Here is a 26,067-nt window from a genome sequence, read left to right as displayed (position 1 = left end):
AGCAGAAGAAATTTTTTTTTGGCCTCTTCCAGCTTGTTTTTCGTTCCAGACATAGCAAGCAGGTTGTGTAGCCTCTATATTAGTTACACAAGAACAATAAAATGATATCTGACGGGTATAATATGCTTCACCTATATTGAGTTTTGGGAGAGGCTGAATTTTTAAATCAAAAGCAAAGGATAGACTTCCATGTGGTTTCTGTTTTATTAACGTATAAAATGCCTTTGCTCTCAATCTGTGAGCACGAAGTTCTAACATTAATTGTTGCTTTTTGTTACCATCTTCAGCGTTTTGTATCTCATGGCGCATTCTAAGGCAGTAGTTGCATTTGTCACTAGCAGGTATGCCAAATCCTTAATTGATTTTTGTATTGAAAATTTTGGTAAAAAACGATTTCATCACTTTCAGATTTGATGCTACAGAGTTGATGTACATTTTGAAAAGCTTGTTTATGCTCAAATCAAGTCAAGATAGGTGAAGTCTCTGGCATTTACTTCCGTTATAATGATCCTCTGTCCATTTTAGTTTTGATACGAATTTAACGACTTTCTTTCTTTTGGCTTCATATTTTCCACCTTATGATCTCCTCCTCTTTTGTCACTTGTTCCCTTACCAGATGGAATGAACTTTGAAATTGTATTTACACGTGTTTGACCAATGCTGAACAGTTTTCTGAAAAATCTAGCACATACATGAATTTTTTCACCCACTGATTTAACCTGTGAATAAAATTAGGAGAGTGTAAGAATCTTTTTAAGTACTTTGGTGAAAATAAAACTCTCTGAATTGTGTTAATTAAACAGTATTCAAATTAAAGACTGAGAGAAATCTTAAATAAGTGACGATTTTGTTTTTTAAATCTCTATTTTCGGGGAAAGTAGGCTACACTGAAGCCTTTTAAATAATAAAAAATATATATATCAACAGCATACTATACAAATTGGTTAAAATTGAACACTACCTTACTAGTATTTTACTCTGAAAGCAGTAGGCTTTACTTTAGCAGTATGTCCCCGAACACGACTATATTTTGGACTATTCACATCCAAAAGGAACGATAGCCGCATATCCTATTGTTTTTCTATTTGGATTAGCAAACACTGTCCGTTTTGCTTTACAGAGAGCATTAACAGGAATATAACAGCAATGAAAGCGGCCTTCTTTGTGCTTGCACAGCAGTTCAAATTGCATGAAGTGAGGATCATTGTCACGATATCTGTGGAAGACAGAACCGAGAAGAGACTGTAAAAATATTTATATTGAAAAATATTTAGGTTTAATTTTAGAGCAGAATGCAACCACTTGACGATATTATTACAATAATACAATCTGCATTTTTTAAACTTTACCTGTTTTCATACTCTTGTTCTCTCTTTGATTTCTTTATCATTCTTTTTCTTGTCCCACGACCTTCCCTTCCTTCCCCCCACTAATACAGTTTCCTCTTCGAAATCCATAATAATTTGATTTAAGCAACACTAGAAGAACGCACTTCTTGGTTTGTTTCTGATCAGTAACTGTTTTTATACTCAGGCAATAATAAAATTATAAAAATGACAATTCTCTCAAAAATGAACATAATAATTTTATTATCCACAACATAAACATGAACGCTATGAACGTTTCGTAATTCGTCAGTATTTGCCAACTTAACTAATCAAAATAAAAATATCAGTGGACTATATACGTTTCGATTCAATCACCTTCATGGACAATATACAATTTGTTTCAATCACTGGTTTTCAAAGCACTTTTTCACTGTCAAATAGTATGATTTGATGTAATCTGACTATGGGAACGTTTAGAGCGTATGAAAAAGTACACGATAACATATCAAACTCAATTTTGTCCACCGGTGGACAATACAGTATACGTTTTGATTAGTTGCTCCTCATATTACCTTTCAGCAAAGAAAACAGAGGAAAGAAAAAACACTCGGGTCATATAGACCCGACGCGAGTACTTAAGGGTTAACATAAGGTTCACAAATGTGTTATGCCATGACTTTATCATTACGTATTATGACATGGCTGAAATGGAAAGAAAAAATATTTTATTCTCAACAAAATTATCTTTCGTGGCATAAACAAAACAAACTTACTGGCATCTGCCTTAGAACATTCAAACAATTAAGCATTCAAAAAACAAAACAAAAAGTTACGATTCAAAATTTAGTCTATTTTCCCCTCATCTCGATCACATCTTTCAGTCGAATGGGCATGGAATCGACTAGAGTCGTTTCAAATAGCTACTGTTCTCAGCCACGACATTCCAAGCATCCTGGACATACATAAGTGTTCTGCCCATGGGCAGGTCTTTAACTGCAAACTCAGCATTCTCCAATCTTTCCTATTTCCTGCCTTCCTTTTAGTCTCCGCACATTATCCATATTATATTAATGTCGTCTATTATTTGACATATTCTTCTGCCCCGAACTCTTCTCCCTTCACCATTCCTTCTAGTGCATCTTTGAGTAGGCAGTTTCTTCTCAACTAGTGACCCAACCAATTCCTTTTTCTCTTTCTAATCAGTTTCAGCATCATTCTTTCTTCATCCACTCTTTCCAACACAACTTCAATTCTTATTCTGTCTGATCACTTCACACGCTCCAGTCTTCTCTACTTCCACATTTCAAATGCTTCTATTCGTTTCTCTTCATTTCGTCGTAATGTCCATATTTCTTCCCCATACAGTGCCACACTCCACACAAACCACTTCACTAGTCTGTTCTTTGGTTCTTTCTCGAGAAATCTGCAGAAGATGCTCATTTTTCTATTAAAAGCTACTTTGCTCACGTTTGCAGTTTTTCTTGTTAAGGATAAATGCGGTAAGTTCCAGTTGCTTTCCACACACCATTGTGTCTTTCGAATCTCAATAGATCCCAGGGTGCTCAAGCGTGGAGGTGAAGAGAGTGGATTTGAGTAATCGGGCCCTCCGGACTTCACCGAAATTCATCCCAAGGGTTAAATATTAGTTGCATCAGGATTTTCGACCCGATCAGATACCGGGAAATCCCAATTATCTCCCCCCCCCCCCCGCATCCTGGACGAGCTTCTACAAATCGTCAGAAAATTTTGGAGGGGGATTGGGCCAATTTTTCCGCAAATGTGTCTATACTTGTGCCCTCATAGTTCAGTCTGAAGAACGTAGGAATTTAGATGTCAAAGTCTCAGGTTCAATTCCCCGTCACTGCTTTTCATTTTATTGTTTCAAGACAGTATAATGTAATAATATAAAAAGAAAAACTAACACTAATATTATGCAACTGTATTGTTCCAAACCTACTATTAAATTTATGTTTTTTATTCGGTTATTTTACGACGCTCCGTCGGTCGTGAGATCGAATCTCACGTTGTCGTCACAATATTGTACTAACATACTCCAAACAATGTAGAAGCGGATAATCACAATGGCAACAAAATATAGAAAAATTAGTTATTGACTGAAAATACTATAATGATATAAAGAACATAATCGTTTTTTATCAAAAAAGGTGAGCTCCATATTTCTTTTCGATCGATTCATATTTTGACTTTTAATTCAAAACAATGTTGCTTTTATTCACAGCAATAATGACTTTCTATAACTGAATTTAAACAATCCCGTCAACAATGAGTATTTCACTCCACACAGCAGCGCAGTATTCGTTATTGCACTCCACAGACGACAATGAAAATTCACTTGGATTATGGAGAACAACAATGTACTGCTAATCTCAACTAATGTTCACAAAGCACTATTTACAAAACATAACTGTCAGTTCTCTGTTTACAGTTCGTTTGACTTGGCTAGTTCTTCTAGCTCATTCACTCAAATTCACGGTATATCGAAACCAAGACTTCCAGACACCGTCCACTGAACTTCGAACTAAAGACTTCTGGAGACAGTCCACTGCACTCGAACTCAAGACTTCCAACTGCGTTGCTTCCGCCTGGGCGCTGCTACAGTTACTCAAGTTCACTCACGTCGTACCAAAGGCTCCTGGTCGTTGCTTCCGTCTGCACGCTCATTGCTGCTTCACAAAACTGACTAGTTTGCTGTCCAAACTAAAACTGGCTGAACTTCTTCGCGTCTTCTATTTATTGCTACGCTACATTACACATTCTCGACGTTTCTGTTTCTGGAAGATTCGTTTTCGGGAATAATCTGTCACGCTGCTTCTCCCCCTTCACCTCCCGCCGCAGTTGGCCCCCCTTCTTTTCCTCCGCACCCCGCGCAGCGGCCAGCGTTTCGTCTCCCCTCCGCGCCGCGCCCCCAGCGCTCCTCGGAGCTCGCCTCGTCTCTCGCGGCTCCTGTCTTGTCGCGCGTCCTCCCTTCTGTGGGACGCGTGATCGACTCTCGACGTGGCTGTCACAATATCAAGAAGGAAGATATTTTATAGTAAAACAATAAACAAAACACTTAAAAGAACGTCGACAAACTGTTGTGAAACGTAAGTCACTGGTCGCGCGACGAGAGAAATGCTCACAGTTCACACTCGTTCGCGTAGAAAATCATTCCAATCCATTTGTAAACTGGACTTGAAATTATGTGTGAGCAAAATGCTCGTGTAGCGACCACTGGCGTATTAATTTCATTTAGGTTAGATTTGAAAGAAATGGTTTTTAATAAGGCCCCGCCGATCAGGACTATAACTTAGTCTAAAATGAGTCCACATAAACTTAGTGTGCATTGAATGTGCCAGATAGATGCCAGAATTTTTAAAACGATAATAGCATGTACTGCAAAATGGAGAGTAGTGTGCGGAAAGAAACAGAAAGCTATCGCATTTATCGTTGCCAAGAAAAACTGCAAACATGGTGAAGTAGTGGAACAATTGGACAGCTTCAAATACTTTGGGTGTACTATAAGTAGTAATATGTGCTGCTATAATGAAGTCAAAAGGCGGATAACAATGGCAAACGAAGCTTTTAATAGAATAAGGAGAGTTTTCTATGGCATTCTGGAAACGAACTAAAGAAGAGACTAGTGAAGTACTTTTTATGGAGTGTGGCATTGTATGGGGGCAGAAACATGGATGGATATTACGACGAAGTGAAGAGAAACGGCTGGAAGCTTTTGGAATGTGGATATGGAGAAGAATGTAGCGTGTGAAATGGACAGATAATAAGGAACGAAGCTTTGCTACAAAGAGTGGGTAAGAAAGAATAATGCTGAAAGTGATCAATAAGAAAAAATTGCCTAAAGTTTAATGAAAGATACACTGGAAGGAATGGTGAACGAAAGAAAAGCTCGGGACAGAAGAAGTTGTTATCAAATGATAGACAATATTAAGATACATGGATCATATGCAGAGACTAAGAAAGACTATAGCGGAAAATAGGGAAGATTAATGAATGCTGGATTTGAAGTAAAATATCTGCTCTTGAGTAGAACGCTATGAATGAATGAATGAATGAATGAATGAATGAATGAATGAATGAATGAATGGCATGTACCTACCTCATCGCTAATAGACTACAATATTATTACTGTAAACACTGATTTGCCATACGCTACCGCTTCCCCATGGTCAGGAGTTGTTGTCTGCTTCGAAGTGTCTACATCAGTCTTGCGATGGGGACTAATAATTGCGAGCGAGAGCTATTTTATGCCCGCTGCGCGCGCAGAGCTCTTTTACCTGTAAACATTGCTAAAGGATGTACAGATCTTACAACACAGCGCATCATGACGGAACGGAAGCGCTTAAAGCTTTCAAGAAAGAGTGGAAGATACAATATTTATGCTTCGAACATGGTGATGAAGTCCAGTGTTTGTTGTGCAAAAAAAAAAAAAAAAAAAATCATTTGCAAAAAAAAAAAAAAAGGCAACATAAAACGGCATTATGAGACGCAACATGAAAAAAATGTAGGCATTATTCAGGAGAAGAGAGAAATAAATCAATTTCGGAATTGACATCGAAGGTAAAATAATTTACGTTTGGGTCAGTAGATTGTATCTAGAATCCTTATATTTCTTTATTTTAAATATATTGTTGATGTTATATTTGTTGCTTGTTTCTGAATATTTACTTTTATTAGACTACGTGTTTCTTTAATTTAGAAATAATATTTTATCTTTGATTGCACTTTAACTTATACTATTCGCGAGCTTGGTTTGACAAGGTTCTAACTGACAAAATCGGTGAAATTGAGATTGTGTACTCATAACCTTTCATTCAATCAGATCTTTATAGGAAGCTGACTTTTATTGCTATCTGTTGACAAACAAAGAAATTAGTACTGTGCCATAGTTCTATCTGCAATGAAATTGGTATTTTTTTAATTTGACAAAGTTGTAAAAGTTTAAAGTGACAAGGTTCTAACTGCATTTTCGCTACCTCAGATTCTACGACTTAAGAAGAAATTTTTTAAAGAGAACTCATTAAAACTACTTTCCATTGATATCTAAGAAGGTGTATAAAATTATTTCGAAAAATATTTATAAATGAAAAAGTAATAGTATAATGAAACTTTAAACTCAATTTTCTCAGAATAATGGTTTTTGCAGTTAGAACCTTGTCAAACCAAGGTACCGTATTACTAAACTCAAAATGCTAATTCACTTTTATTCAAATAACTATTTTCAGGATTTTTAGCAAATATGAACTAAAATTTTGAAAACTTTGATGCAAGGAGCTTTTTTTTAGCAAAGTCAATATAAAATATAATTAAAAATATAATGTCAAAACTATTAGACCTAATTGCACCAAATTTTGTACAGATGATATTATTATAGATCTGTTTATACAGTTTAAATTTCACAAATTTTGGCTGAAATTGTGGAAGTTTTAAAAGTCATACATATCCCCTTAAATGATTGACCCCAAAAATTACGATGGCTCTCATTATCTTAATTTAATCAATTTGCTTTTTTTTTTTTTTTCTTGTTACGTGCATCTCACAAATCACTCTAAGAAAACTCATTACATAATCACGACTGGAGTGTAAGGACTACATTTTCACAATCACACAATCAATAGGCTATATTCTATTTCAGTCAATATTGCCATTATTATTTTTTCAACAAATACTCAAAAGTACTTAGAGATCACACACGTGGAGCAGGTAGACCTTATTAGTTTCTCCTAACCAATGAAGTGAATTATTTTCATAATAAATAATTGCTTTTAACAATTAAATGGTTTACATATAGTTGACCTTTCCTATTTCTCTTTTTGTTAAAAAAATGCGATTTGTTTATATATGTACATGTAAATTAAATAACTTAGTAATTAGCCCTATTACATAGCCATGAATTTAGTAACGCAAGTTATTGTAATAATTGCTGCCTTTATTCGCTGCATGTGCATGTACAGAGTGATTTATATAGAACTGACACATTTCTTTCATTAATTGTTTCAAAACGAATTGTGCTAGCGACAACTTATTATACCTAAAATGTAGAGGAATTTTGGGAGATTATTTACCTCTATAGCAAATGTTGAAAATGTCCTCCATCCTGCATAAGGCACAACTCAACACGTCGTTCCATGTTACTGGCCACACGTTGGAGGACTCTGTTGTCAATAGCTTGAATCTCCTGTGTGATGTTGTGCTTCAGATCGTCCAATGTCTGGGGACGTGTGGCGTAAACCCTGTCTTTTAAGTAACCCCATAGAAAGAAGTCCGGCGTTGTCAAATCCGGAGATATCGGTGGCCACAGGTTCCTGCAAATTATTCGGTCGTCAAAGAAACTTGCAATTAGTTCCATGGTTTCATTTGATGTATGGCATGTAGCGCCATCTTGCTGAAAATATCCTTGACTCAGCTCTACATCGTCCAGTTGCTCAACAAACTCCATGAAAATCAGTCTGTATTCTGCAGTGTTCACAGTCTGGTTAAAAAAAAATTGGTCCCACTATTCTCTGTGCGGATATTGCGCACCAAACTCCGATTTTAACCGGGTGCATAGGCGCTTCATGGATGACATGTGGATTTTCGATGGCCCAATGGCGTGAGTTCTCTGAGTTCACATAAACGGATAAATGGAACCATTCTTCATCTGTGAACCATGTGGCAGGATTTTGCACAATGAACGCCTGAAACCAACGACAATAATTCAATCTTTTATCCTTATCTGGTTCCTGTAACTGATGAACAACCGTAACCCTATATGGCTTTAGGCCTGCACTTTTCGCAGCTCTCTGACACATTGAGTAGGTGTACCCTGTCTCCTGCGACAAACGTCTTAATGATTTTTTGGGTGACTGCTCCAGTCGTGCTCTTACGTCAACAACAACCGTGGGAAGCCTAGATGAACGATGCTTGCCCTTTTCACTCACCAGAGATCCAGTTGTTTCCAATTTGTTTACCAGTTCCAGTATTGTGTTTCTTTTGGGAGGATTGCGAACACCAAATTCTCTCTGGTATGCCCTTTGAGTAGCTGTAATTGAATTCGTAATCCAGTATTGCTTCAAAAGGAAGAGCCGTTGATTTAATGTGTACTGCATTTTCACGTTGACACAAAATGTCGAAAACAGCTGCCAACAATAGGAATAAAACATAAACATCTACGAATTTAGTGCTGCCAACAATAGGAATAAAACATCTGCACATCTAGTGACAAGGAATCGAAACTCCAGAACATTCTGCTTAATTTGGTGCTAAAATTGGGTCATTGAATGAATTTCCAACGGAATAATTAAAGAAAGAAATGTGTCAGTTCTATATAAATCACTCTGTACATCCCTGTTGTCTATGTTACAGTGGATGCACTATGCGCTCGTGATCAAGGTCGAGCTCTTCTACCATGATTGGGAGCTAATATCGTCTCATTCCTGGTCTACATGTATTGCTACGGAGAACAAGAGAAGTTCGCTATGAGGTCACAGAGCATGTAGTTCGAAATGACTGGATTGTAATAACGAAAATTCTAACGTATAACAAATTTAGAAGAGTTTGTAATTTCAGACCTAGTTTCAGACATAATCAAACATTTAAAAGTAGAGATACCATAACTTAGTTTTAAATTGATTAATCAGAGACCGGAAGTTTAGGCATTATGAATCATTAAAATAGGCAGGCAAAAAGGCATCATACATAGCTAAAATAGGCAGGCAAAAAGTCATTATCGTCTTCTTCTTCTTCTTGTTCAGTAGGTGCTACAACTTCGACGAAGTTTTGACCTTCCTTTCTGTTATGAACAAGATTTGGCCAATTATTTACATTCAGTGTTTTCAAATCGTTGGTTATGTTTTCCTTCCTTCTACTTTTTGGTCTTCCTTTTGCTCTTTTACTGATGGGGTTCCATTCATACATTTTCTTAACTGATTTACCTTCGTCCGTACGATTGATATGGCCAAACCATGCCATCCTTTGCGCTTTGATATAGTTTACTATGTGTTAGTTTTGTATTAAAATAGCCTCCATCTCTAAGGTGTCTGGTTCATTATTTTTGGTTGAACAATTTAAAATTTTTGTTTTCTTTGTATTTACGATTAATCCATATTGTGCTGATTCTTCCATTAAAGTTTCGACCTTTTCAATTAATGCTTTCTTTGATTTTGCTACTAGTAGTATATCGTGTGCATATGCTGTACATTGTACCAATCTTGTGCTTATATTACCTCTAATCTCTAGTTGTTTGATTATCAGGTCCACCACTTGTATGAAAAGGGTTGCAGAAAGCGGATCTAAAAAAAGGCATTATAAATAGCTAAAATACGCAATAAAAGGCAATTACAAAAAGCTTGCACATTCCACAAAGGGATTTCGGCAGCAAGAAAAGCTTTACATAAGTCGAATGCAAATTGAAATTTTCGACTCGATATTACAATTACTGTGGAAGCAAAGAAATCTTCTTCTCAGTAGCCTTGGAAAGTGAATTTTTGTGTTTGGTTGTACTGATATGTTGCGATATGAAATATTTAGCTAGCTACGACAATGAAAACTGAAACAAAAATAACCGTAAAAAATAACGTTATACCCGCACTCATTGTTGCCTTGTCAAATAAACACAAGCGATAATTAAATCGCTTACTGTTATACATTTTTGCACGGCAGCACTCATTGTTGCAAGGAGACTATGAACTGACTGAAAGACAATGATATACATACGGTGAAGTCACTTTCATTGTAGCGGTTATAGAAATGAATAAAAATTTAACATATATGTAAACAAATTTTATTAATAAATTAATAAATAATAGATAAGTAATCAAATAAAGGCAAAAAAGCATTTATTTGGTAAATTAGGCATTTATATTAAAAAAAGGCAGAAAAGGGCAACATAAAATTATGACCTTTCAATCACAAAGGTATAATTCGTACAGATTTACTTTCAAAATGATTATGTATATAACACATAAAAAGACATTCTGCCAAAGTACCGGTCTCTGTATGATTAATAATCAATAAAATATCATTTGTATACAAATTTACGGTTTGAATGTGTTTAAAAATATATAGCTCATTTTAAATTATGCAATTACCCTCATATTACATTTCACACAATTCCAGTTAATTTGAAGGAAGTAAATGAAGCTCTAGGCCAGGGATGCGAATCTGGCAAGTAGGGGTGAGATATAATTTTACCCACCCCACTCTATACGATAGAGTGGACGCTAGTCTGGTGACATCTATCATGAAAACATACCGCTGGCTATGTCGTCGTCAGTGGTGTGTTTAAAAGCCAGTTTGTAACATAATACAATACAGAACACTGTAATAATAGAATACAGACAATCACATAATATTATTATTCGTGTTGGATATGTTCTGAAGAGGAACGCTGATGTCTTTTAGCTTTCACCAGTTTATCAATATCGGGCTGAATTTCTGAACATAATCTCAATTGGTACACTAAATGAAAATCAGTTAATCTACTGGGTATGTCGCTTTTAATGATATTCATCTTGGAAAATAACTGTTCGCATAGGTAGATCGAGCCGAACATGGCCATTAATCGTCCAGCAAACAGTCGTAGGTTTGGAAACTTCTCTTCAGATGGTTTTTTATGAATCTCAGGACCAGACGTCTCTGAACATCGGATAGCTTTGTTATTCTGAAAGTCAATTAATTCTAATTGCAGTTCTGGAGGAGTTTCAATAGGAGCAAATGCGAGAGGGCAGGTAAACAGTTGCACCTCGGAAAAGGATCTTATTGTTTTAGAAATGTGCCCTCACTCTTCTGTCAATTTGTTTTTCAGACGGGGTTTCATTTAGTTTATGTTTATGGCTGTTTTTCATTTCCTCCAGTTCCTTCTTCCGTTCAGTGCCTTGTAAAAAAAAAAGTTAATATCTCAATATTGTGCATGCGTAAATTGCTGCTGACGATGGCTACAAAGCACTGCACAAAAATAATTGTATATATCTGAAAGTACATGCTTTCCATAGTTTATATGATTAGATTTCTTAAAATGTGTTTTAATATTGAAGTGAGAGACATAATTGAATTGCGTCGAGCTTGATGAAACATCTGATATCATCATTATTAACGACAAAAAATAGTCGTTCTTCCAATCACTATGAAACATGCCACTTCGGTTTGAACAACTCATATTACTACCTCCGCCACTGATGATGTATGCTACGTACTGCGATCTCTTTGCATTGCATTGAGACGGGCGGCCTTCGAGCGTTATGGAAAGTGGAAGGAAGGGGAAATATGTGTGATCTGAAATTACAGTATCGCATCCCAGCTCTATGTCAATGTTTAAATTTTAAAACTACCTTAATAGTGTCTGATTTTTATTTTGTTTTGAGTTTTCAAACTCTGAAGTTGTGAAATGTTAAAACGTTAGTGTACGTACAGAATGAATTTACAGTTAATTTGTCAAACAAACTAATTTAGCCCATCTTGTCTTGCCACGTGCACATAAAGTTTGTAACAAATGCTGGTACATACAGCTCGCTAGGTTGGATTCCTAAAGTAATAGGGGCTTCGGAAAAGCTGACTTACAGCATGGATGAATATATAATAGGATGCGAAACTTACTGAGTTTCCCGTAACACATACTAGAGGCGCTGTTGTAGAAATTGATCTTGCTGCCACCTGTTAGGAGGAGGGGCATTATTACATCTAGCAGCGCACCAAGTATCGAAAAGAGTAACTAATTACACCATGCATTTAGCAGCGCACCTGGTGACGAAAATGTTAAACTGTGCAGAAAGTATTTCCTCCCACCCTCATCGATATTCAAAACTAACCCAATTTAAAGTAAAACATTTACATTTTTATTCCTCACAGCATCTTCTACTGAAAATACTTACCGGAGCCAAAAGGAAGATAAAAGAGACGATCTATTTTACACTACACAATTAAAATATAACCAGACAGAGACAAAAAAAAATAAAGCAAAAGGTTTCGTGATTGGGATTATATTCTTTGGGTATTTATTGTACAGCGCAATGGAAAAGTCTGCAAGAACTACTTAGATAGTTCAATTTATTATATTACTATTACTTTACAATACATTCAACAACACTATTTTTACAATGTCTATAAACATCACTGTTTAACATACACTGCTTATACACACGTAGTACCACTTTATGTTCACTTATTAGCAAGCTTCTGTCTGCCATCTTGTCTCTCTCTTCGAACAATATCTCGAACGGATAAATAGAGAACTCTGGGTAATGTACCCAACACGTAGTTATAATGTTCACCATCTACGACGTTGGGCGCTGATCATCTTATTTCAGCCCCCCGCCGCCAGATGGTGCTGACCGCAGTTTCGCATCCTATTACATATTTATCCATACTTACAGTCCAAACCCTTGATGTACCAGCCACTTCACTGCTTTACGTGTGCAGCGGGACGATATAGTCTAAAGGGGAAAGCTTCGAGTGCCGACATAACAAAAACGCAAATAAAAAACGCAATATTTCGTTATTGTGTAACATTTAATTACACAGTATGTTAAGAATAATCATCCTGCTATTCTGCACAAGGCACTATACGTCACACAACGCTTTCTTGCATCCTCGAGAGCATGAGCTTCCCTAATCCTTGCCAAAAGGTCATCCCTGTTTTTGGGTAGTGTTGCGTAAATTTTGTCATTCATGTAGCCCCACAAAAGAAATCCGACGATCTTGGTGGCCACCCATGCATAGGCCTGTTAAAACGAATCCACCAGCGATGATAGTTTCCATTTTAAAATATTTGACAAGATCTTGTTCTGTGTGCTGGATGGCTATTCTTTTGGAATATAATTTTCGTTCGAATATTAAAAGGGACATCGTCGAGTAACACATACAAATGCTGAGTCAGAAAGGCCGAATATTCTGCACTAGTGACGTTTCCATTGATAAAATACGGCCGAATAATCTGGTAATTTATGATACCCATCCTAACATTGATGGAAAAGCGGGGTTGAATGTGCACCTCCTTCGTACAATGTGAAGTGACGTCTGCGTAGAGATGTTCGTTGCGGCACTCAGTTATCCACAAAATTCGTCTTAAGAAGTTTTGATTGTCCATATATACCTAAAAGATGAGAAGAATAAGCAATATAACGCCATAAAGTGCTATATTGTTATTGTGGGAATGATTTGTAAGCTAACCTGCTCCATAAACCACACGCAGAAAGCTTCACGACGGTCATAGTCACCAGGCTCCAGTTCTGAGTTGTGTGTCGCTTAAGCGGAGGCCATTCAAGATCCCGATTAAACAATTCGATGAGCCGTCAAGTGATTCAGATGCAAGTTTCGAGGCACAATTCTGGTACTGGTACTGGTGTGAGTCCTGCTGCTACAGCCTCTCTAAGGCAGAGCGCCCACTGGAACGACAAGCGACAGCAACACGACACACATTTGATGCTTTGCTAGTTGATAACGTGTATGTTCTTATATAACCCATAATATGAAATGAAAGGAATCCCACTCATCTGATCAGACAACAACTCGACACTATCTGTCTGTTGTGTCGCTCACAGTGCTGCATGCTCCACTTGTTGTTGTATCAGTTGTGAGTTGGTAATACAAGGGTTAAGATGAGAGACGATCCTAATTTCAGTATAGCCTTTATTGAACTTATTAAAGATTTGCCATGTATTTTTGATACTACGTCTATATTTCGGATTGAAAACATAATAAACCTATTGAAAAATCATTTTATCTTATTTACACAGAATAATTTACCGCTCAATATTATAACAGGGCGAAATATAAAGATATTCTAATAACCTTTGCTCAGTTTCCGCTATCTGGACCTCGGATCACACAAACTCTCTCACTCCCATATGTCGCAATCAGGTCTAGAATATTACTGCTTTCCATTGACTAGCTGAAGGAATGAAAGGAAAGATTCTGTATAAGCACAAAATGTTACGAGTGTCCGTAAATAGAACCTGTCCGGTAATTGGCCCTCTACCCTATAAACATATTCTAAATACATGTTTACTTTGATGTGGACGAAAAACGAACAATTATTATTTATGTGATGTATAAACATATAGGCCTATTTACTTCATAGTTATCAGAAGGCGTTCTTCAGCATTGACTGAAATCCTGAAGTTAGTGTCCTTTTTATAAATTGCAGATCCAACTTTCTGTACCAACAGATTAAATGTTTCTCTATTCATTCTGTAGAATATTTTAAATCTTTCTGGGTATATATTTAATTCTTTGAACAGATTAAAAGCTCAGCATTGTTCTAAATTAGCGCACCAAAAAGGATGCACCCAGAATCGTCACCTATGTTTTCTGTCACTGTTATTTGATATTAGCTAAATTAACTAGACTAAGAACGTCCTCATTCTCCGACGACATGTTGTATGAAAGAATCAGTCCAGTGAGTACCAGGTCACTTTGCTGTCATGATGCTATCATAGTTCGTGTTGGATCAGTGTTTTTGTCGTATCACTATCATATTAGTGGGCTCTCTGCCTAACGCGACAGGAGGCCTTTCCCGAACATGTCTTGGTTGTGTTGATACATGCAGTGTCCCATGTTGATGTAGCCTCTACTCTACCTCTCTAAATCGGTCATGGTTTGATGTCGCCTTTCCGGAAATAATTGTCTATAAAGGCAGCTGCTTGTCTCTGATTTCGTTGATTTGCCATCTACGCTAACAGCATGTTCACCAACTCGTCCGTACTATATCGCTTCCGCTCCAGTAAATCACAATTTACAAATATCACTAACCTGTTCGAATACTAGTGTTCTACTGTGCCAAAACTAGACTTCGAAACTGAGGTCCTAGTACAAGAGATACGGGTTAACTGATAGCGGAGTACTGAGTGTAAGTGGGGAGACAGGCTAGGGCTTCTTTACGTTTTCCATCTGTCGGATCTATTCTTTACGCTGTCTATCTAGTTCTGGTTGGAGGTTTCGTACGTACTAGCACAGAAACTGGGTGAATTGGGAGAACATGAAGTCATTGCCATGTCTGAAACGAAATTCATTTGCAACACATTTTTTTATGTACGTTATTAACATTATTCCACGCAAAAGAAAACATTACAAGAAGTAATAAGGTATAAAATATATAGCCTAGGCTTACATATATACTTTTTTTTTAAGTGACAAAAAGCATTACAATTGGTGGCAAAAATTATCTTAATTATTTATGGGTAAAACAATTAATAATTGCATGGTTTCGAAGTACCTATATTAAAAAAATTGTGAAATTGAAATTCAGAATTAAAATAAATAATTAGGCTATGTAGAATGCGCTATTTAAATTACTGTCATATTTTTCACTGATACACATATTTTAATTATTTTATGATTTGGTGATATTTAATTTTAATTCATTTTATTTTCAGATTACTCTTTTATTATCAACAATAATCTCACCAGAGGCTTTGATTTATCTGGAGAAAATAAAAACTGGATTGGGATTTAGGCTAATTGACTATTACACGATTAGAAGAAAGTATATAAATATTATAAGAAATAAAGTACTCTAATACGATAAAATATTATTTGACTTACAAAAATTCTATTTCACTAATGTTAACTTCACCAGAACGTTTGATCGGAGCCGCTATTTTCAGTTCACTATCTATGCAGTAAACAAATGACATTCGCAAAGTATGTTTTGTAGTACCTAAAGAATTTTCACTTTGAAATTTTAACAAGAAAAAAGAAACAAATGCTAGGAAAGTGGTACAAATAAACAAAAGTTAGGAAGTGATAAAATTGAGGGATACATGTATGTACATGTATGCATTTATTCACACTGCAAATGAGTAAATATCCGGTGGCAGTGGCAACTAATTACACTCAATAATAACAATTGATAATGAATTATAGTTAATAATAATATTACTAATAATAATAATAGCAATAATATAATAATATTAACAAGGAGCATCCCAAATTAAATGAAGCACGATCACTTAAAATAACATTTAAAGTGAATCTAATTTTCATCTTAACTCTAAGTTCAAACTTAAACCCACAAGAATAATATATGATATGTTTATAGTAGACATGGACAACGATCGAGAAAACGAGACTAAAGGCGGCTTCACAATTGCCCGGGAATGGCAACTAGAACGAGAAGGGAAAGCCGAGAAACGAGAACGGGAATACTAATATTCACAACTGAACGGAAAGCTGATGCATCTGCGTTATTCTAATGTTTCAAGATGGACGACGACGAGTTAGTCACATATTTTGTACTTATTTTAATATGTGTTTTAGTCGCTCAGAGCACTAAAAGAAGGTAAATAGTAAATAGTAAAATAAAAAGACATTTAATGTCTTACACAAATTTAATACGTATGAAAGTGGAAAATGAGAACTTCATTGCACTGCGTTTCTTAATAAGGTTATGTGCTACTATCTAGTCGACATCATGATGTTCGTTACATTGTATTCCCTATTTTCAGATGGTGGATTCGACCAATGAACCAACAAAGAAATGAGCGTGGAGCATTTGTGAATATATTCAAATATATAAAGGTACATGATCATGAGGCGTTTTACAAATATACAAGAATGGAACCCCAGCATTTCGAAAAAATATTATCATTAGTGAAACACAAGCTACTCAAGAGGAGTAGGCGAGAATGCTTGAGCCCAGATTTCGATTGGCGATGACTCTAAAGTATCTGGCTCATGGTGGTTCATTTTTAAATCTGAGTTGGGAATTCAGGGTTGGGCAGTCTACCGTTTCGAAAGTGATCGCTGAAACCTGTGATGTCTTATGGGGAGTACTTTATCCTTTATATTTTCCGTTTCCCACCAAAGAAGAATGGTGTAATATAAGTGAACGTTTCCTAGAGAGGTGGGACTTTCCCAATACTCTAGGTGCCATTGATGGAAAACATGTCCAAATCCAGTGCCCTTTAAGATCCGGTAGTATATATTACAATTATAAACACACTTTCAGTTTAATGTTAATGACATGCTGCGATGCAGACTATAAGTTTATCTGGGCTGACATTGGAGCATATGGCGCTGAAAGCGATGGTGGTGTATTTAGAAGAAGTAAAATAGGAAAAAAAATGGAGAATGGATCTGCAGAACTACCCGAACCTCGCACTCTACCAGGCAGTAATATTTTAATGCAGATGAGGCTTTTCCTCTAAAGCAGTATATTATGCGACCTTATCCTGGTAAATATTTAGGAGAGAAAAAAAAAATTAATTTTAGACTGTCTAGGGATAGGAGAAATATCGAAAACAGTTTCGGTATACTCGCAAGTAGATGGAGAGTTTACAGACAACCATTGTTATGTTCAGTGAAGACTGCAGAATAAATAATTAAAGCCACATTATGTTTACATAACTATTTGAGAACAGAAGCTTGCAGCCAGCACCCATCTCAAAATTTGGGAAACTGGAGAGAAATCACAAGAAATGACACAAATTTCAGATCAGTTGGTCGAATGGGATCTAATATTGCTGCTCAGGCAATTTATAAATTACGGGATAATTTAGCGGATTATTTGGTTTCAGATGCTGGAGCAATATCCTACCAACGTAGATATGTAAACAATGGGAGATAGAAGTATGTCAATGTTACTATATTTCAATTGCATTATGGAAAGTATTTATTGAACACAAAAATAGGAACACAGAGTATTTGATTATTTATAAGTATCCAATAAAATATTACAGAAAATTGTTATTTTTTTATGTATGAATACTCTTATACCAACATCTAAAATAACTTGTCTCAGTTTATGGAATATATTTTTCTAACAGGTCCAACACCTCCTTCTTAAATTCAAATTCATCTTTGTGTGGGATCATTTTCATGTCTTCAAGTACAGATTTCATGAAATTGAGGTCACTTAAAGTATGTCAATGTTACTATATTTCAATTGCATTATGGAAAGTATTTATTGAACACAAAAATAGGAACACAGAGTATTTGATTATTTATAAGTATCCAATAAAATATTACAGAAAATTGTTATTTTTTTTAATTTATGAATACTCTTATACCAACATCTAAAATAACTTGTCTCAGTTTATGGAATATATTTTTCTAACAGGTCCAACACCTCCTTCTTAAATTTAAATTTATCTTTGTGTGGGATCATTTTCATGTCTTCAAGTACAGATTTCATGAAATTGAGGTCACTTGGTCCTGAATATTCCCTCGTTGCCACAAAAGACGTAAAAGAATCAACAACTTTAGAGAGGGTATCGTGCAGGTTGGCTCTCTTAGGGCGAAATTCCTCTTGGAAACTTCCACCTAAGGAACTTTCCTGCATGGGAGCTGGTGATTCTGTACTCGTACTGGCATCATCGGAAAGGTGTATTGCTTCTGATGTAGCCTCAACACTTGTGCTCGGGGTGACATCTAGTGAGCTTACAGTTGAAGTCATTCTAAGCAAACAACAACGTCATAAGTTACAGACATATTATCAGTAAAATATACATAAGATTATAAAAATGTCAGTGAATTTCTTGAGTACAATAATAATGTAATCCAACATGTGTTGGGAAAAGTTTAATAGAATTATCAGTTAACAATGAAGATTAATTAATTGTAATTTGAGTGGCATTTAATAATTTAGATTTTCAATTGTAATAAATTGTAAATTGTTTAACAGACACTTAAAACAGATTGTTAATTTCTCATTGTAATTTCTAATGAATTCAGCAATTAATAATGAATAGAAACCAGATTGTATATTAGGAAAACATTTTTAAAAGGAAAATCAGAATGAACACATATTTAAGCCAACTTATCTCTTCAGTTAGTAATAAAATATTATCTGCTTCAAATTGGAATTGAGCTATAGATTGTAAAGATACTGTCATTAATATTTCCAACATTGTTTAAATCATATAGGCCTAAATGCAGCTCAGAAGTCAGAACTCTAAAAATGTGGAGAAATAGCATTCTTTTTTATTTCTTTTGTGCATTGAACATTTTTTCTCCTTTATTGTGATTCTCTTTTAAGTATCTTGATATTTATAAATTACAGTTCTTCCTTGTTGTTGGGCAATTGGTTACACCCTCTCTGATCTATCAAATCTATCTGGAAATGAACAAATGCCAGAATCTGAAATACCTCCCAAAGTGCAAGATGTACATTATAGATGTTACTACAGGGTATGTCTGTACACTCAAAATCAAATCAAATCAATAACTAACACTTGAGATTAATGATATTACTTACTGACGGCTCACTCTGTATGTATGAGTGTATATATATATATATATATATATATATATACTATAGTTATATACAGAATGAACCGTAAGCAATGTCATTAATTTCAAGGGGTTATTCTTTGAGATATTTCAAACAAAAACGTTTAATACATTTTTACTCCTTTTTTAGCTTCCTTTTCGAGAAAAAAATTATTTTATATGAATCATTTCATAGCATATTTTGTGAAAGCTACTGAATTAATTCCCTATATGCTCAGTCAATTTAAGAGAGCAGTGTATGATGGTCATAAATGACTGAAATAATTTTAGTTTGTCCTCTGAATGTGCAGAAATTTGATCCGAACAAATGTATGTTTTCGTTCTGAGAAGTAATTTTAATACGTAGTGCAGTGTGAGAACGTTGTGAAGGTTATTATACTGCCTGCAGAGAGGCAAATATATGTTGTCGTAGGCCAGGTACCTGAACAAGTGGCGTGTTCGAGACGACGGTTGAGAAATGAAAAATGTATACATATCACATACGATTGATTTTAAAGACGTCTCGGGAAATTTGATTTGTTGTATAAGTTCACCAGTTATTACTTTAAAATGAAAGTGCGAGGGAACTATAATTTCTAATTGCCAGAAGAAAATGTTTGCGTATAACAAATTGAGTTTTGTTTTTAGTAAGTTGATTTGTGTAACGTAAAAATAAGCTTTTCGTATTGCCTGTGTTCACCGATAGTATAATTAAAATTAAATTGAAAGAGTTTACAAATGAATATTATTTTTAATTTATTTTCGTTTAATGTAAAGTAGCATAATATCGTATTTTTATCTTTGCCTGTAGAGTTTTAAATGTTTCAAAATCTTGTTTTTATAATGTGAACTAAGCATCATTATTGTTTTAGTTCTTTAGCTTATTTAATTGAAATGGGAGTGTAGAAATATTTCTTAATGTTTTAAATTTATTTTGAAATAAGCGTAGCCTATCTTATTGACTATATTCTCTGAATATTTCGTTAAAATTAGGTTGTAGAATTTATTTCCAATTTTTCAAGATTTTGTTTAACATGAAGTGAGCAGTGTTCATTCTAATACAGTAGGTATAACATCAGCTGTATTTTTTATGAGTCAAAAACAAGGTACGTGGCAGTGACCTTCAACTTCAGAACAAGCCAGGTGAAGGGGTTGTTCAGAACAACAGAGGCTTATGTGCACTCCCCACTGATTACACAGCGTTGCACAATCTCGTAAAATCGTAAACCATTTATTTTGAAATGCACATTTTTCTGGAAAACTATTCTAAACACAGCAAAAAGGTATGTGACTTTTTTGTTGCTCTTTACTAAAGAAATAATCTACTAGAATTAATGACATTACTTACGGTTCACAAACTATAGTACATAGGAAATTAACAATACCATAAGAAATGCATGTATAAAAAATTTAAAGTGGAATTTAATGTAATGTGTAATAATTTAGTAGGCCTTGTAGAAAAGAAGACTATCTACATGATCCTTTGATAATGTAAGCTTTAGGTTAGGTTTTATTGGTCATGGTATCAATATTAAAATATTAATGCCATCAAACAGAATTTTAGTTGGAACTATAGTTTGAAATACATAGGGTACTGATATATATATATATATATATATATATATATATATATATATATATATATATATATATATATATATACACGAGAATATTAAATTTAATTCGCTTTCAGCTAGAATAGTGGGTGCCAAAAATATTTATACTTACTTCCTCTTCCTAATGTTAGGTGCCAACCACAACATAGAATTATAAAGGGAGAAATTATTTTTCTTCTGTGGAGCCCCAGAACCAGAAGGGGGGATAGCTGTAGAATCCCTCAAGGCTCTCACAAATCTGTCCCTGAGGTTGTCCCACTTCTTCTTAGCAATTTCGGCTAAAAATAATGCAATATGTTAATATTTTCTCGCCTTTCCGAAAGTAAAATATATAACTAGAATTAATTTATCATCAAATTAACATTCAACGTTGAGTGTATGCATTTTATATGAACATAGATAAATAATATCAACATATAAAATGAAATGAAAGGAAATGTACAGTTTCACAAAATCAGAAGAAAAATGTTGTAATATTGCCAACTTACCATCACTATTCAGGATGTCTGCGATTGTACACCAAGCATTTTCTTTTATTCCTACATTTTTGTATTGAACATTTGTCTTGTCATATAAGAATTCTTTCTCTTGCACATACGAAATTAATAATTCTTCAAATTCCGTAGCTGCCATGATAATCTCGACGAACAATCGACAATCGGAATTGAATAAATGACTGATTTGACATGCGCAGAAGAATCCCGGGAATGGAAATGTTAAAACTTCGTGAAGTTTTGTTTCTCATTCCAGGGTCTACCGTTCCCAGAAAGCAATGGTGTATCCATACATTAAAAAATAAAGCTTCCAAGATTTTTCTCGATTCCGTTCTCGTTCTAGTTGCCATTCCCGGGCAATTGTGAAGCCGCCTTAACAGTGCCCGCAAAGCCGAAAACCCTCACGACAATGTTGTATTACGTCGCGTCCTTGACGTAAAGGCTGGTTGTGAGTCTTCGGGAAATCGACATTGTGATCAAGTCCCGAAGTCAACAGTTGTTTATACCTGACTGAACTTTTATCTACTTTGGCAACTGTTATATATGTATAAACAATCAAGTAGTCTATTTGAAACATCTCTACCTTTCAGTGTATAATAATCCGTTCCCCAGTCTTTATTTAATTACTCGTACTAGGCCCGTATTAAAAGGCTAGGAATTTTCTTTTAATATGTTTAAAATCAAGTGTGCAATCTCAAATAAAAAGATAATAATGTCATGTTTTATGTTTTTTAGAAATGCAAATTTATTTGAGAATTGTTTTCTTTTTTTTTTTTCGATTTATATAACCATAGGTAATATCAAATAATAGAACCAGAACATTTTGATAATGGAGATACTGTTCTGTTTTGTGTTTTAGCCTCATTTAAACATTTATTTCAATGATGTATGTTATTCAAAGTTACTAAATCTTTCGACGCCAACCAAATGCTATTTCGAGAATGACGAGCGAGACTCGAAGCGCAGCGGGAATGACGAGCCGAGACTCGAAAGACAAATGCAGCGAACACAGCGAGCGAGAGCGGCAGTTAGTTTTGTTCATCTCTAGTTTATACATGCACAAGTACCTTTCACCACTACACTCATTTCGCTCTAAACTCACTCACTGCACTAGAACTACGACACATTTCACTGACACTATCCTGATTTCACTAACACTTCAAAAACATTTGATTCTTCAAATACTATGCACTAATACCACTATAGATTATAAAACTTCATTGACACAAATACACTTCACTGACAACACATTTCGTCACTGATACAACACTCCAAATAATAAAAACATCAATTACACCCTTATTATTCCGTAGAATTCTAATTACTGTATGCACCTCAAAATCGCTAACCTAGACCCTATTGCAAGCTAAATTAACACGTTCACTATAATTCACACCCTTTCAGTAAATGAATTTCTTTTCTCAGACACTACAATTGCCAAATTGCAGAGATAAACAGCCATGATTGGTTGAAACACATCCTTTCGTGCCGTTTTATTGGTTAAAAGTAGTATGATTTAGTAAATGTGTGATAGTCAACTTAATCTGGAAAACTTTCATCCTGTCTTCTGACTAATATTGAATTGCTACTAAATATAATACTATAGTTATTTTCACTTTAATTATAAAATTACCTTCCTTTCTTGGAAATTATATATTAAGCTAAAATAATGGGATTCATCGCAGCAAAATTTTCCTTAATAATAAACCTGTAGAACAGATCTCATGTTTTAATATTTGAGTTATCATTTGAACTATGAACAAGAAAAAGGTATTCCTACAAAATTGAATTACTTTAACTATACAATGAATACTATTAATAACATTTTCAAACCTTCTCTTGTTCAAAAACATGTAAGAATTAAACCTATGAAACATTGGCGAGACCTGTTCTCATGTATGGAAGTGAAGCTTGGACCATACGTAAATGTAATGAACACCGAATCACTGCTAATGAAATGAACTTTTAAGAAAAACCGCTGGCCATATTAGACTATACAAGAAGAAAAACTGGGATAAGCTAGTAGCTACTCACCTGACGGATCAGCATTCAATCTGCAGCAAATTCTGTGCGGGCTGTGTTGAACAATGTAGGCGTGGCTTAGGTTTCATATTATGAACACATCAGTTCCACTTTTGTTTCTTGATGTCATTTTCGTTGTTTTTCCCGTTTCTCTTCTCCTTAATCTAGGACTAACATAACAGACTTGACGCTTTTATGGCTATTAAATTACTGCCATCTACTAGTATCAACAGCTAGCCAAAAACAACATATAAATTTTAATGCATTTGTTATTATATTATGTTTTCTCAGCTTGGCATTCGACAGTAAGTTACGCAAAGACTTAACATCTCGGACGATTCAGAATTCCTTTCTGCCCTATCAAAAGTGCTCCTGAGGAGAATATTTAAGGTATATTTATCTTGTTGTGTTACCTAATCATATCTTGAAATTTTTTCTAAGGAAACTATAGTACTTTTGCTCTCTTGTTTTAATTAAGTCCGCTAATTAGTGTGTGTTTCCGCTTCCTTTATCCTGGTTACATTTTGTGAAGTTTAAGCACTAAATTGAAAACTATTCCTGAGATTTTATCTCAATGTAAAAAGAATAAAGTTTATACAGGGTGGAAAGATTTCGGTGATAGTCCTTTGAGAGACGAATCCTGAGGTGTCTAGGACATTTCCTAACCGAAAATTTCGTCGCCGTTGTAGTATGTCATCTATTTTTCCTCGTTAGTTTTTTTGGTCATCAAATACATTTTGTTATCATGTTTTTTTTCACTGAGGAGATTTTGTCACCGAAGATATTTCGTCATCACATACATTTTATGATCATATTGTCATACTGAGAGGATTTCGTCACCAAAATATTCCAGAAAATTACATTTAGGCTGTTTTGATTATGAATCCAAAACCATCACTATATATTTATTTTAATGCTCTGCATTAACATGTGTTTGAGGTTGCATAAATTCATCCTGTTTTTATGGAGTTTCAACCAAAATTTCCACTGAAGTTGTTGCATACGACACATAGGTAACCAAGGATGTTATCTTCTGTTCTGTATACTTCATATCTATCGACAGTTCGTGCAGTTCTGTTATCTAAGGACGTGCATTTCATCTTTTTTCTGGGTGGAGACTGACCTGCTCCTAATTTCTCGATGTCCTGATCTATCCTTGCAGTCTCCATCTGTAGCAACTGAAAGACTTGGTAAAAGGAGGGAGGTGCTTTGCGTATCTTATGTGTTTATAGGGCGCCAATGGGAGATTATAAGAAATTTACAACTAACTTAGATTCATTATTGAAAAGACTTTATAAACCACATACCGAATTTGTAATATGTGGTGACATAAACATAGATTATCTATCAGAAAGCTCACGTAAAAGAAAATTAAACTCACTTCTTGAAACTTATAATCTTAGTCACACAGTAAGTTTTCCAACCAGAACACAAGCTGGAAGTAGTACTGCCATTGATAATATATTTATAGATAAAAGTAGATTGAATTCCTATTCAACAGTACCATTAGTCAATGGCCTGTCTGATCACGATGCACAAATTCTAAGTGTTTTCAATATGAGTGAAAAATTCCAAAGTGTTAATCTAAAAATAAAAAAAAGGATTATAAATGCTGAATCTCTTCATCATTTAAATACATGTCTACAAAATGAATCTTGGGAAAATGTACATAGTACCGATACCATTGATATTAATACTAAATTTAATGCATTTTTCACTACATTTACGAATTATTTCAATGAATGTTTTCCAGTCGAGGTGGTGAAAAAATGTAAAAGTAAAAACACGTGGATAACTCAGGGAATTAAAATATCATGTGCTAGAAAAAGGAATCTATATTTAATGAGTAGGAATAGTGATGATCCTCATGTTCTTAATTACTACAAGAATTACTGTAAAACTTTGACAAAAGTTATAAAAGATGCAAAGAAAATGTATCTGAATGAAAAAATACTAAATTCAGATAATAAGATTAAAACTATTTGGGATATTATTAAAAATGAAACTAATCGATATTCAAAGAGTGAAAATATTACTTGCATTAAAATCAATGATAGTAAAATAGATAACCCAAAATCAATTGCAAATCATTTTAACGACTTCTATATAAATATTATTCAGAACTTAAACATTCAAGATTGTCCAGAAGATGCTGCACTTGGTTACCTAACTGATGCATTTAACACTGAGTTTTTAGGTCTCAAATTTATTCCCACTACCGCAGCAGAAATCATGCATGTGATAAAACAACTAAAAACAAAATATTCCTCTGGATATGATGAAATTCCAAGTAAAGTTCTGAAAGCTTGTTCTGAAATATTATCCCCTTCGTTAAGCTATCTATGCAATTTGTCAATGCAATGTGGTATTTTTCCAGAAAGACTCAAATATTCAATAGTAAAACCAATA

The sequence above is a fragment of the Periplaneta americana genome, chromosome 15, assembly GCF_040183065.1.
Source record: "Periplaneta americana isolate PAMFEO1 chromosome 15, P.americana_PAMFEO1_priV1, whole genome shotgun sequence".
In the NCBI taxonomy this organism is placed as follows: Eukaryota; Metazoa; Arthropoda; class Insecta; order Blattodea; family Blattidae; genus Periplaneta; species Periplaneta americana.
The sequence above is the reverse complement of the archived record's forward strand: the minus strand, read 5'-3'. Positions refer to the sequence as shown.